The sequence below is a fragment of the Cupressus sempervirens genome, chromosome 1 (genome assembly GCF_028749045.1).
Source record: "Cupressus sempervirens isolate cs-2001-9-10 chromosome 1, ASM2874904v1, whole genome shotgun sequence".
In the NCBI taxonomy this organism is placed as follows: domain Eukaryota; kingdom Viridiplantae; phylum Streptophyta; class Pinopsida; order Cupressales; family Cupressaceae; genus Cupressus; species Cupressus sempervirens.
In genome coordinates this window covers 445,640,506-445,651,978 of record NC_143118.1, presented here as the reverse complement: position 1 = coordinate 445,651,978, position 11,473 = coordinate 445,640,506, and the positions used below count along the sequence as shown (strand labels likewise).

Here is an 11,473-nt window from a genome sequence, read left to right as displayed (position 1 = left end):
TACCAGAACATGCCTCTATAAACTCTATCTCATAATCCTTTATGCTTCTGACATTAACTGCATATGCCAGATACTCAGACGTATCTCCCATAACCTTGGGTGGTTATCATGCTCAACTAGCCATCTATATCAACTTGATCTTTACATTGTTCTTCTATCAGATACCACATAAGACATCAAACATGCTATGTTGACATCAATGAAAAACTCAGTCATAAATGTAACATATCATCATCAAACCAATATTCCAACACATTCATCATTAAAGAACAATCCTGCTAACATATCATGGCCGCAACAAAAGAAATATCACCATTGTCAAAAAATGTGGGATGGGATAACACATAATGTTAGCCCACCACAAAAAGCTAGAGTTGACCCACATGAAATAAATCTGATTTGACCCTTATAAGATGAGCCATTGATGTAGATATTCATTATGAAATAGATGGCCCAGATGCTGCAAGAAAACTCCTCAATAGAAGAATAAAACACAATCGTAGATCTAAGATCTCCATATAACCATAGACGGTTGAGATGCACTCAAAATATCCAAAGATGCTCCCAAATCTAACAACCATTGTATCTTCGCAAGAGGCCCAAGCAATGATATGAAAATATGATAACTATCTCGTTCAAAACAACCCAACACAAGAAGGATCTTCCACATGGAATGAATTTATTGGTGGACACATTCACGGTTGAAGAGATAACTGTGATTTTCATGATATCGCGAAAGCCAAAAGTGAGACTTTCCAAAATAGCAAAAAATAATTAATAAAAAATGTTAACCCTGATAGAAAACAAATGTTAACCTGCAACTTGGCACATGAAGGATACTAAGTTCACTTGGTCAAAGAACAAACTGAACTAGCTCAATCAATGAAGGGACCAAGCCAATTCAATTCATGAAGAGACTAAGTTAACACAATATTAACCTCCAACAAAATCACACGTTAACCCACAACAAGGAAAACAACCCATTGAAGATCTCTCAAATCAATTATCAGTAATGGGTTGAATGGGGGGTGGGCAAAATAGGCAAAAGAAACCTATCATCATGGGATGTAAGCATATGTTGAATGAAAGGTGTGGAAAAACTGAAACACATCATAGGCTGACTCAAGTTTCACATAATGGTACTCAAAATCAAAGCTTCAATTTTGAGTGCCAACACCTTCAAAGAATGGAGAGTGATCAAAAGTTTGAATTAAAAAAAGTTTATTTTAATGACATTTTCAACAAATTTTCTATGTCAATCACGTGTAACTTTGTTTGTTTGATTTGATTCAATGCAAAACCAACTAGAGAAGGAAAAATTTTGTGATATATTTCATTTGAGCCTACTCTTATCACCAATCAATCATTCTCTAAGGAAGAAGATCAAAATAAATTATGAAATTCACTCTCAAACCCTCACTTTCAAGGGTTTCAATACAATTGGCTTAATACCTTTGCAACTAAATGGTCAATTTTTTATAGTCTTTGGTATTTCCTTGTATTGTTGATGTGTTTTCCATTGGTTTAAGTCTCAATTTTTTTGGAATTGTATGCAAGGAGAAAATGCAAACCATAGCACGTGAAATAGAAGTAAAATTGTGACCATGACTATGTATTTCCAAGTTTTGATGATATTTGATCAAGTTAATAATTGAATAGAGTACATTTGATTGAAGGGAGATTAATGCAGCTTAAATCAATCTTATATGAGTGTTTTGAAGTTGAAAGTATCATCATTTCTTGGAGTTTAAATGGGTGGCAACATGTCTACAGTGATACACGCAATTCATGGTATTACTGACATTATTGCATAATATATTATTCCTAGCCATTATCAAGAATTTTTGGTGAAAGACAATATTGTCAAGACCTTATTGAACATCCCTAATTAAGTGTCGAAGGATGTTGAAGTTAGTTTGATCCATGTTTAATGTTGCAAACCCAATTCATTGATATAGTAACCAAGGACAATCATAATCTCCTAAGGTCTAATATTGGATTGATTGTTGTCATCAAAGTTGATTGGGCATCAATAGTCCTCACTATTCATTTCTTAAGGGAGCGCCATTATTTGAATCCACCATTGTTTGGGTGACATCATATTATCCTCTAAAGGCATTATCCCCATTGCTTATTGATTGTTGCTCCATTGTCAACAATCAAATCAAAACCATTACGTAACCAAATATTGTTGATCCCTGAAGATCTTAGGTTGGTCATTTGTCTTAGCTTCCTTGCTTTACATTGGGGTTGAGGTTTTCAATACATTGTTAAGCCTTGTAAGTTGAAATTACTACGTTTCATATCACCTCTAGGACAAACCCATATTGAATGTGATCCATTTGTCAAGTTGTTTATCACACAAGGGCATGAGGTTGCTTGAGACTCCTTGTTGCTACAAAACAAAACGACAATGTGGATTAGTCTCGTCTCCTCAAGGCCAATGGAAGTATGATGAGTTGTACCATGGTGAACAAGGTCACATAAAGGTTAGACAAGTTGGATTAGCACACCAAGGATAATTGTGAGAAATATTTTGTAAGAAGGATGTGTAGAGGTTTGCCTATGAAGTTCATGTGAGTGGTAAATTGTTAAGGAGGATAAGAGTAGGGCTTCATACAAACGTAAGGGAATTGTGATCAAAATTTTGACTGGGAGTGTATTGATTGCTTGAACATTGTCAGAGACCAGTTGAAAGAGAATGTGTGGGCTTTTTTAGCAAAGGTGTGTATGTTGTCTTGGGATCAAGTGTAAGTCTTCTACATGGTAAGTTGTGAAGTTGAGAAGAACGTAATCATGTTAGATGCCTCAAATCCATCAAATTGGAGTCTTCAAGGGATGTTGGGGTTATGAAATTCCCTTAGGATTGTGTGGTTGTAGGATGCTCCACTTTAATAAAATGGTAAACATAATTGTTATACTAACCCTAAATATGATACTAATTCTAAATGTAAACATAACATCCTGTCCCTAACCACAACCTTAATCTTATCCTACACCTAACACTAACCCCTCACACTAATCATATGCCTAACCCTAACTCTATTTTGTTGTCATTCACATTATGCTACTCATAACATTAAACCATTCAAATTAACTATTACCATGTCTCAACTATTGACATTAGGTTACATACTAAGGTTACATGTGAAACTAATCATAATTCTAAATTTAAACCCTAACACTAAATATAACCATAACTCTTCCATTTACCCTAGGTACATAATTGTTATGCTAACTCTAAATGTAACCATACTTATAACACTAACCTTAACAAAATTTAAAAAATTTAAAGTATCTTCAACTTATGTCATTTATGTAAAAATATTTAACAATGTGTAAATTAAAAATTAACTTAATACTTTGACACTAAATTCACAAATTAAAGAAAATCATAAAATATCTTAATTTATACCATCTATTTTAAAATAATTAACAATGCCTAAAATGAAATTTAAAAAATAAATGAATAATTAATACTAATATTAACAAAATAAAAAAATCAGAAAATATTTTTCATATTACATCGTGACTATTACTAACTTATACATGTAAATGTGAATGTATGTACATATAGAACACCAAGAATAATCTTTTTGAAAATGTCTATTTTCCAACAATCCTAACATCTATTTTCCAACAATCCTAACTCTCACACATAAAGCCTTATAATTTGATAAAAATAGACACGTTGAAAAGATTACTCTCGACATACTATATATGAGTCTAAGTTTATGAGAAATGTTAGATAAAGAGTCCATCTCGATGAAAATATCAAAACTTACAATAACTGATGGTCAACAGCAAATCTGAAAGGACAGAAACACCACTACATGTTAATTACCTTGACACGCGAAATGGAGGATTGTTATGACCAGACCTGAAAATTGATGGTCGTATTGGCCATTTTTCGATATTTTAACCATATATGATAAGCTAATTTTTTTAAAGACCGTACACATTGACAGGCTACAAAATTTTAAAACCGTAAATTTGACAATTAGATTTCTTAATAAACCATCAAAATCTCTTATAAAAATAATATAATACTTCACTTACTAATATAGATATAACATTATATTAAAATATATGTAATATATGCATAATAAAATATAAGATATTTTAATTAATATATAATATATATTTTGTATATTAATAGTAATTTAGAATCTAAAATATATGAATTTTAAAAACTCAACTTACTAATAAATACTGTGATCTAATTGTTAACATATTTTATATTATTAATTATATGTATCTATTTCTATATTTTTAGCTTAATTCATTGTAATTTGTAATTATTATTATTTTAGAATCTTTTTTATAAAGCATTTGATTTTAGAAACTTGTTAATATTTATATTGATTTAATATTTTTAAAATTAAATATATTAATTTTAGAAAGTTGCCAAGTTTCTTTAATATTTTTATGATTTTATATTTTTAATCTTATAAATTAAATCTTTTGTGTTAACATTTTCTTATATTAATTTAGAAGCATCCGTGATTTGTTAATATATGATTGATTTGTACTTATTTTTTATTATTGTTTTTAAAATTGTTTTCAAAACAAATATGAAAAAATTAGAAATTTATTGTTTTATATTATTAATTATATATATCTATTTCTGCATTTTTAGCTTAATTCATTGTAATTTGTAATTATTATTATTTTAGAATTTTTTTATAAAGCATTTGATTTTAGAAACTTGTTAATATTTATATTGATTTAATATTTTTAAAATTAAATATATTAATTTTAGAAAGTTGCCAAGTTTCTTTAATATTTTTATGATTTTATATTTTTAATCTTATAAATTAAATCTTCTATGTGTTGACATTTTCTTCTATAAATTTAGAAACATTCCTGATTTGTTAATATATGATTGACTTGTACTTATTTTTTATTATTGTTTTTAGAATTGTTTTCAAAACAAATATGAAAAAATTAGAAATTTGTTGTAAATATGAGATTTCTTTATTTGTTACTAAATTATACTTATTCCAATTTGTATCTATATAATCATATCACCAAAAACATTATTTTTTGTCAAACAAATGTATTTTATTTGTACCTTTAAAATTATTCTTCATCAATTGAATTACATAAGGTAAATTTATGTAGTTTTCAAAATTCCTATGTTGAATCATATAAGGTAAATTGTATGTAGTTTTCATAACTCTTATTTTCATACATAGTTACTAATGTTATATTTATTTTTGCAGGTATATAAAAAATGTCCTCAAAGAGAAGGAAACAAGCAACTATTGGAGAAATGTATAGGTGGCCTCGAAAAAAAAGATTCAGATGTTTTTTGTATTTCATTACTAAATCAAGATGAACAATCTCACAATAAAAATTTGAAAGAAACTTTCAAAGAAATTTTTGGGACTTCTTCAGAGGAGGATTTAAATGAACAAACAAATCAAACTGGGGAAGCATTTAGTTTTAATGACGAAATTGAAGATAGGTCAAATATTTCTAATCAAGGGAAGAAAAAAATTCCAATTAAAAGAAAATTTCGAATGGAATGGCTAGAAAAATTTGTGTGGCTAAATCATTTTCATAATGATGGTAACATAGTAATGAAATGTTTACTTTTCATTTTAACTGAATTTTTTTTCTTATATATTAGAATATTAGATGGTGTACTTTTGAGTTTTTTTTAATATTTAATATGTTGGAAATTATAGCGAAAAATTATTAAAATTTAAAAATAATTTATTAAATTATTCATATAAAAAAGTTTTGACAATAATTTTTTTTTGAACGTAAATAAAATGAAAGGTACCAAAATGACTCAACCGTCATCAAAAATCTATATGACACGAAGGGTGACCGTCAAATTCCAATCTATATGACACGAAGGGTGACCGTCAAATTCCAGGCCGGTCATGACTAGAGCCATTTTTAAAATGGCGGACTCATCATGTAACGTGACTGATAACTAATGTGTCTTGGCAGAACTTTTGAGGTGGTCTTATCGCACTGAAATGAAGCGTCTACCCAGCCGATAGATTGGCTATTAAATTATTATTTAATATTATTTTAAAACTATAAATCAAACGGTGACACCACTTTCTTTACAAGAGTGGCTGAAAATTTCCCGGAATCCCTGCTCTGGACATTACTCCAATCGCTCTCAACAGTCATTCAAATTGACTGTTCGATCTGCTGACGGTGGCTTCTGACCAGAAATAAAAACAATAACTAATCCTCCTTTCTTAAATTTTTTTTTTTTAATCAAAAACATAACGTACTCTTGACAGAACACTCATTCAAATTGGGAAGTTCAATCTGCCCACGAGGACCAGGCTATCGTACATAAGACAAAATAAAGGGAACTTGTTTTTTTTTCAGATTTGCTATTTTCGTCTACAAATTAGGCCGATCTTTAGAATGCTGAAATTTTTAGAGAAAAATTTATGATATTTTTTATTTTTAAAAAATTGGTCAAATATACAGTTTATCTCGAAGAATAGCAGCGTCCATAATTCTACCTCTTAATCCATTTCCTCAATTTGCTTTTGAAGGCAAGTGCATATGTACCCAATTCATCATCTTCGATGATTTTACTGCGTTTTCAATCCTCACCCACCATGCTTCAAATCACTTGGAAACTGGTATTTCTATCTGTCACCCTCCTCTGTATTACTGCTACAGTTCAAGGACAAGATGGAACATCCAATATTACAGGCTACAGCTGCTCTGATGGCCCAGCACCATGTAATACATATGTCTTTTATAAAGCCCAGCGTCCTAATTACATAAATTTGCAGACCGTCGCTAATTTGTTTCTTGTTACCCCGTCAAGTATAGCAACAGCCAATGGTTTGCCTGAGGATACCTCTTCTTTTGCTGAAGGGCAAAGTTTGCTTATTCCCATTACATGTACATGCGCGCGAAATTATTCTCAGGCCAACATAACTTTCGTTATACAGCCCAGTGATACCTTTTATAAGATTTCAACAGAGAATTTTGAGTATTTGACCACATACCAGGCTGTAGAAATTGCAAATCCTACTTTGGTGCCAGTAAATTTAACTATTGGTACTCCGGGTACCTTTCCAATCAGGTGTCAATGTCCATCCCAATCCCAAATTAGTAAAGGGATCAATTTGCAGATAACATATGTTGTACAGAAAGGAGACACTCTGCAATCCATCAGTGAAAAATTTGGTGCAAATCTGGGGGATATAAGGTCTGCAAATGGTATGTCATCAAATTTAATTGTTTCTAATTCTACACTCTTGATTCCTGTTTCTGAAAAGCCAACGTTAGCTCAATCTCCTTCCTCTGCACTCTCACCGTCACCATCTTCTTCTTCAAGAACAAAACTATTTCTGGGTGTTGGATCTGGTATTGTGGCTTGCATCGCAGGTGGCCTGTATTTCTACCTTTGTTTTCACAGAAGAAGGAAGAAAGCTGCATCCATCGGTGGTGAAAACCTAGCAAGCATGGATCTTGAAAAGCTTCTACACCACATTCCACGACGATTTAAGATGGATGATCTACTAGCCGGAACTAGCAATTTCAACGAAGCTAATAATATTGGGCATGGAGGATTTGGGGCAGTGTACAAATGCAATCTTGTCCAAACAAATGAGATTGTGGCTGTAAAACGCATCTCAGAAGGTTCAAAGCAAGGGATTAAGGAGTTCATTTCAGAAGTGAGCATAATTAGTCGTTTGAGACATCGGAATCTTGTTCAACTCTTGGGATGGTGCCATGAGCAAGACCAGTTGATTTTGGTGTATGAATACATGTCTAATGGAAGTCTGGACAGACATATTTTCCCCAGAAGAGGAGAAGAAGAAGAATATCATGCGCCGCAGTGGAGTATCAGGTATAAAATAGCTACTGAAGTGGCGAGTGCACTGCTGTATCTTCATGAAGAATGGGATGAATGTGTTGTGCACAGAGATGTGAAATCGAGTAATATTTTGCTGGATAGCAATTTCAGTGCGAAAATTGGGGATTTTGGCCTGGCGCGTATGCTTACGCATGAGCGTTTAGATCAGACAACTCGAGCTGCGGGGACATTGGGATATCTGGCCCCTGAATGTGTTGCATCCGGAAAAACTAGTCCTCAATCCGATGTATACAGCTTTGGAGCTGTAGCTCTGGAAATAGCCTCTGGCAAGAGAGTAATAGATGCAAGCTTGGTCGATTTTGACATGCGGCTTGTAGCTTAGGCATGGGATCTGTATGGTCGAGGAAAAATATTGGAGGCTGCAGATGTGAGATTACATGGGGAGTTTGAAACGAAAGAAATGGAACGATTGATTGTCGTGGGGTTGTGGTGTTCACATCCTGATGCTGCTAGTCGCCCCAAAATGAGGCAAGTGCTGAGGTTACTGAGCTTTGAAGTTGCAGAGCCTATTCTTCCACCTGCAATGCCTGTACCATCCTATGCTCACACTTCCATTACCAGTAAGTCTTCCTTTATATCACACTCTATTCCAACCACTTTAAGCCCAAGATAGATCTATCTCTTGTTGAATTCCTGATCGCTGCGATATAGATCTTCATGCTCTTCTCTGAGGTTCTTTGTTGCTGCTGTTGGATGTGAAGTCCAACTCTTCATTTCATCTTTTCTGATTGTTTATTTCATGTTTGACCCTTCGTCTTCTGTTGAAGACTATTGTATAAATATAAGGGCAAAGCCTTATGTATGTAAGTTGTAAGCTGCAATGACTCAATAAATATATGCTCTGCTCTTTAGTCTGGGCGTATTCACATTTGTGGCAAACCAAGATAAATCATGTCTCTTTCTCTGTTTTGTGGTTTGCAATTTGTCTTTTAAATTTAACAATTGATATCAGACCATGTAAGATCCCAGAGAGCAGAGCAGTCTATCAGAGTCATTAAAGGGAGATCCAGCATTTAAGAGAATAATCATCTATGAATGTAACATAATACCAAAAATCACTAAGAAAAGCAACCGAAAATGGACCACATAAATGAAGATGTATTAATTCTAGAATATCTCTAGCTCTACTTTCATTGCTGTGAAAAGTGCTCTTGATATTTTTCACCTAGAGTGCATCCCTTGCAAATCCCTTCATGCTTTTGGTTCAGCTTTGAAAGACCAACTGCAACCTTTTCCATAGAGGATAAAGTTCTGAAACTTAGATGATGCCCAAACCTCTTATGGAAAAGTTCATTTGAATCTGAAGATAATTAAGAGCAAGAGCTTGCAGAGGACGCGCTGAAAGTTTGTATAGACTATCATGGCAAACACTGATTTCACGAGCTGATTTAATACTGCACTTCATTTTCCATGTCAAGACCTTGCCACTAGAAAAAAGAAACATTGTATCCTTTGTCTTGTATCATTGAATCTTGAATGTTAGATTCAGTGATGTTGATCCAGATTCACCTTCTGAAATTTAGAGGGAGAATGTAGATTCAAAAGTTTCAGGTGAACCGGTTAATCGTATAAATCCAATTGATACTTCAGCAAGACCTAGTAATTTTTCAAACAACAAGAAAAGACCATTATGGGTCAGGAATTGATCACTATCTTCGAAGCTTGGGTTTCGATAAGAATGATGCTGATCCAAATCTATACTTCAAGGTAAACAACGACAAGGTGTTGATTCTTGCACTTTATGTTGATGATTTGTTTCTTACCGGTGATGATGATCTCATTGGTAAAATGCTAATGTGCAATCCGTGGTTATTCCTATGGAAGCAAATCTGAAAAATATACACGAGGACGTTGGTGTATCAGATTTAGTTGATCCTACTATGTATAGGCAGTTTATTAGCTTTTTAATGTACTTGGTCAACACAAGATCTGATATATGTTATGCAGTTAATACATTGAATCAGTTCATGTGCGAACCAATACAGATTCATCTTGCCACAGCCAAACATATATTGAAATATGTCCGTGGTACAGTAGGATACTGACTAAAATACTCCTCAGATATTGAGCTGAACTTACAAGGATTCTCTAATCTAGATTGGGCAGCATGTACCTGACAGGAAGAGTACTTCAGGATGTTGTTTCAGCCTAGGCTCAGCCACGATTTCTTGGTGTTGCAAAAAGCAATCTTGTGTGGCATAGAGTACAGCTAAAGCAGAGTATGTTCTAGCATGTATGGCTGCAAAAGAAGCTATGTGGTTTCGCAAACTTCTTGTAGATCTTTTTGGACAGCATTTGAAACCTTCTATGATCTTGTTTGACAACCAAAGCTATGTAAAACTTTCAGTCAATTCAGGATTCATGATAGGTCAAAACATGTGGGGATTAAATACCACTATTTAAGGGATATGGTTCAAAGGAAAGCTATTGAGCTTAAATACACTTATATGGAGGAGCAGATTGCAGATATACTTACCAAGCCTCTTCTGAGAGTCAAGTTCTGCTACTTCTGGAATAAGCTTGGCTTGGTGGAAAATGATTCTCTTGCTGAGAGAGAATCCCATTTCAGTGATTAATGGGTTCTTGTCTAAGAGAGAAGTTTGAGGGTAAATCCTTCAATCCTCACTCTGCGAGTAAGCATGGTGGATGTCATGAATGTGATTACATAAATGTTTTATTCCTTATGACTCACTTGCTAAGAGTAGCTATGGTGAACATTGTTATAATGAGATGACAATCTATGATTAGATGTGTATTACTGATATAATTTTTACTGCAGCTATGTGCACTTGTCAAAAGATGGCACTTTGAAGATCTCTCTTGCTAAGAGGGAGTGTTCAATTCCTAGTAGCTGTGATATAGATCTGCATGCTCTTCTCTAAGGTTCTTTGTTGCTCTTGTCTAAGATTCTTTGTTGCTGTTGTATGGTGTGTGTATCTCTTTACTTATCTGTCACTACCATTTTGCAGTATGGTGTTGTGTCTATGATATTTGGTAGGAATCATCTGCAGTAATTTCTCTTATGCCCGCGTTGTGCATCCCTGGTATCATGCGCTCAAGTAAATGTTTGGTGACAGCTCTCTTACTCTCCATTCTTCTTCCTATCACTCGTATGTTTACCTTATGATCATGCATATGTTCCTTATCGACAGCATCACTCATGATCACACTTGGAGTGCACATAGATGATAACTTGGTATCTCTGTTGCCAGCATAACCTTCTATCATATTGATATTGCCAGGAGTCTTTATTTTGTTTAAGGCTGTGTTTTTCTTAATGGTTGTGCATTCTCTACGTCCGTTCTCTTGGTCATAGACTTTTAATTAATAAAAAGCCGTTTACATTGTAATGGCAAACTAAGACATTTCGATTAATTCCATTCTGTTCATTCAACGATGATGAGAACGATATCACGTTGTTGTCTTTTTCGTCTTTATTGGACTGGTCATTTTTGTACAAGGCGTTCTGTTTTTATGAAGAGGAACGATATATCTGCTTCATATTCATGTATCAGTATTGGTTCTATTTCTAAGAACAACAAAAGGATGTACCTTCTGAGATGCATGTACATGGTAGTTTCTTCAAGCAGATTTCTCTAT

At 33.4% G+C, this 11,473-nt stretch overlaps 1 pseudogene across 1 annotated transcript in view; it reads left to right on the top strand.

Annotated features, from left to right (window-relative positions):
• The first annotated feature begins 6,273 nt into the window (after nucleotides 1-6,273).
• LOC149578224 (uncharacterized) overlaps nucleotides 6,274-11,473 on the top strand; it is a 29,965-nt pseudogene continuing 24,765 nt past the window's right edge. Inside the window, exon 1 of the transcript XR_016356053.1 lies at nucleotides 6,274-8,475. The product of XR_016356053.1 is annotated as an uncharacterized LOC149578224 (transcript). The remainder of the gene's footprint in view (nucleotides 8,476-11,473) is intronic.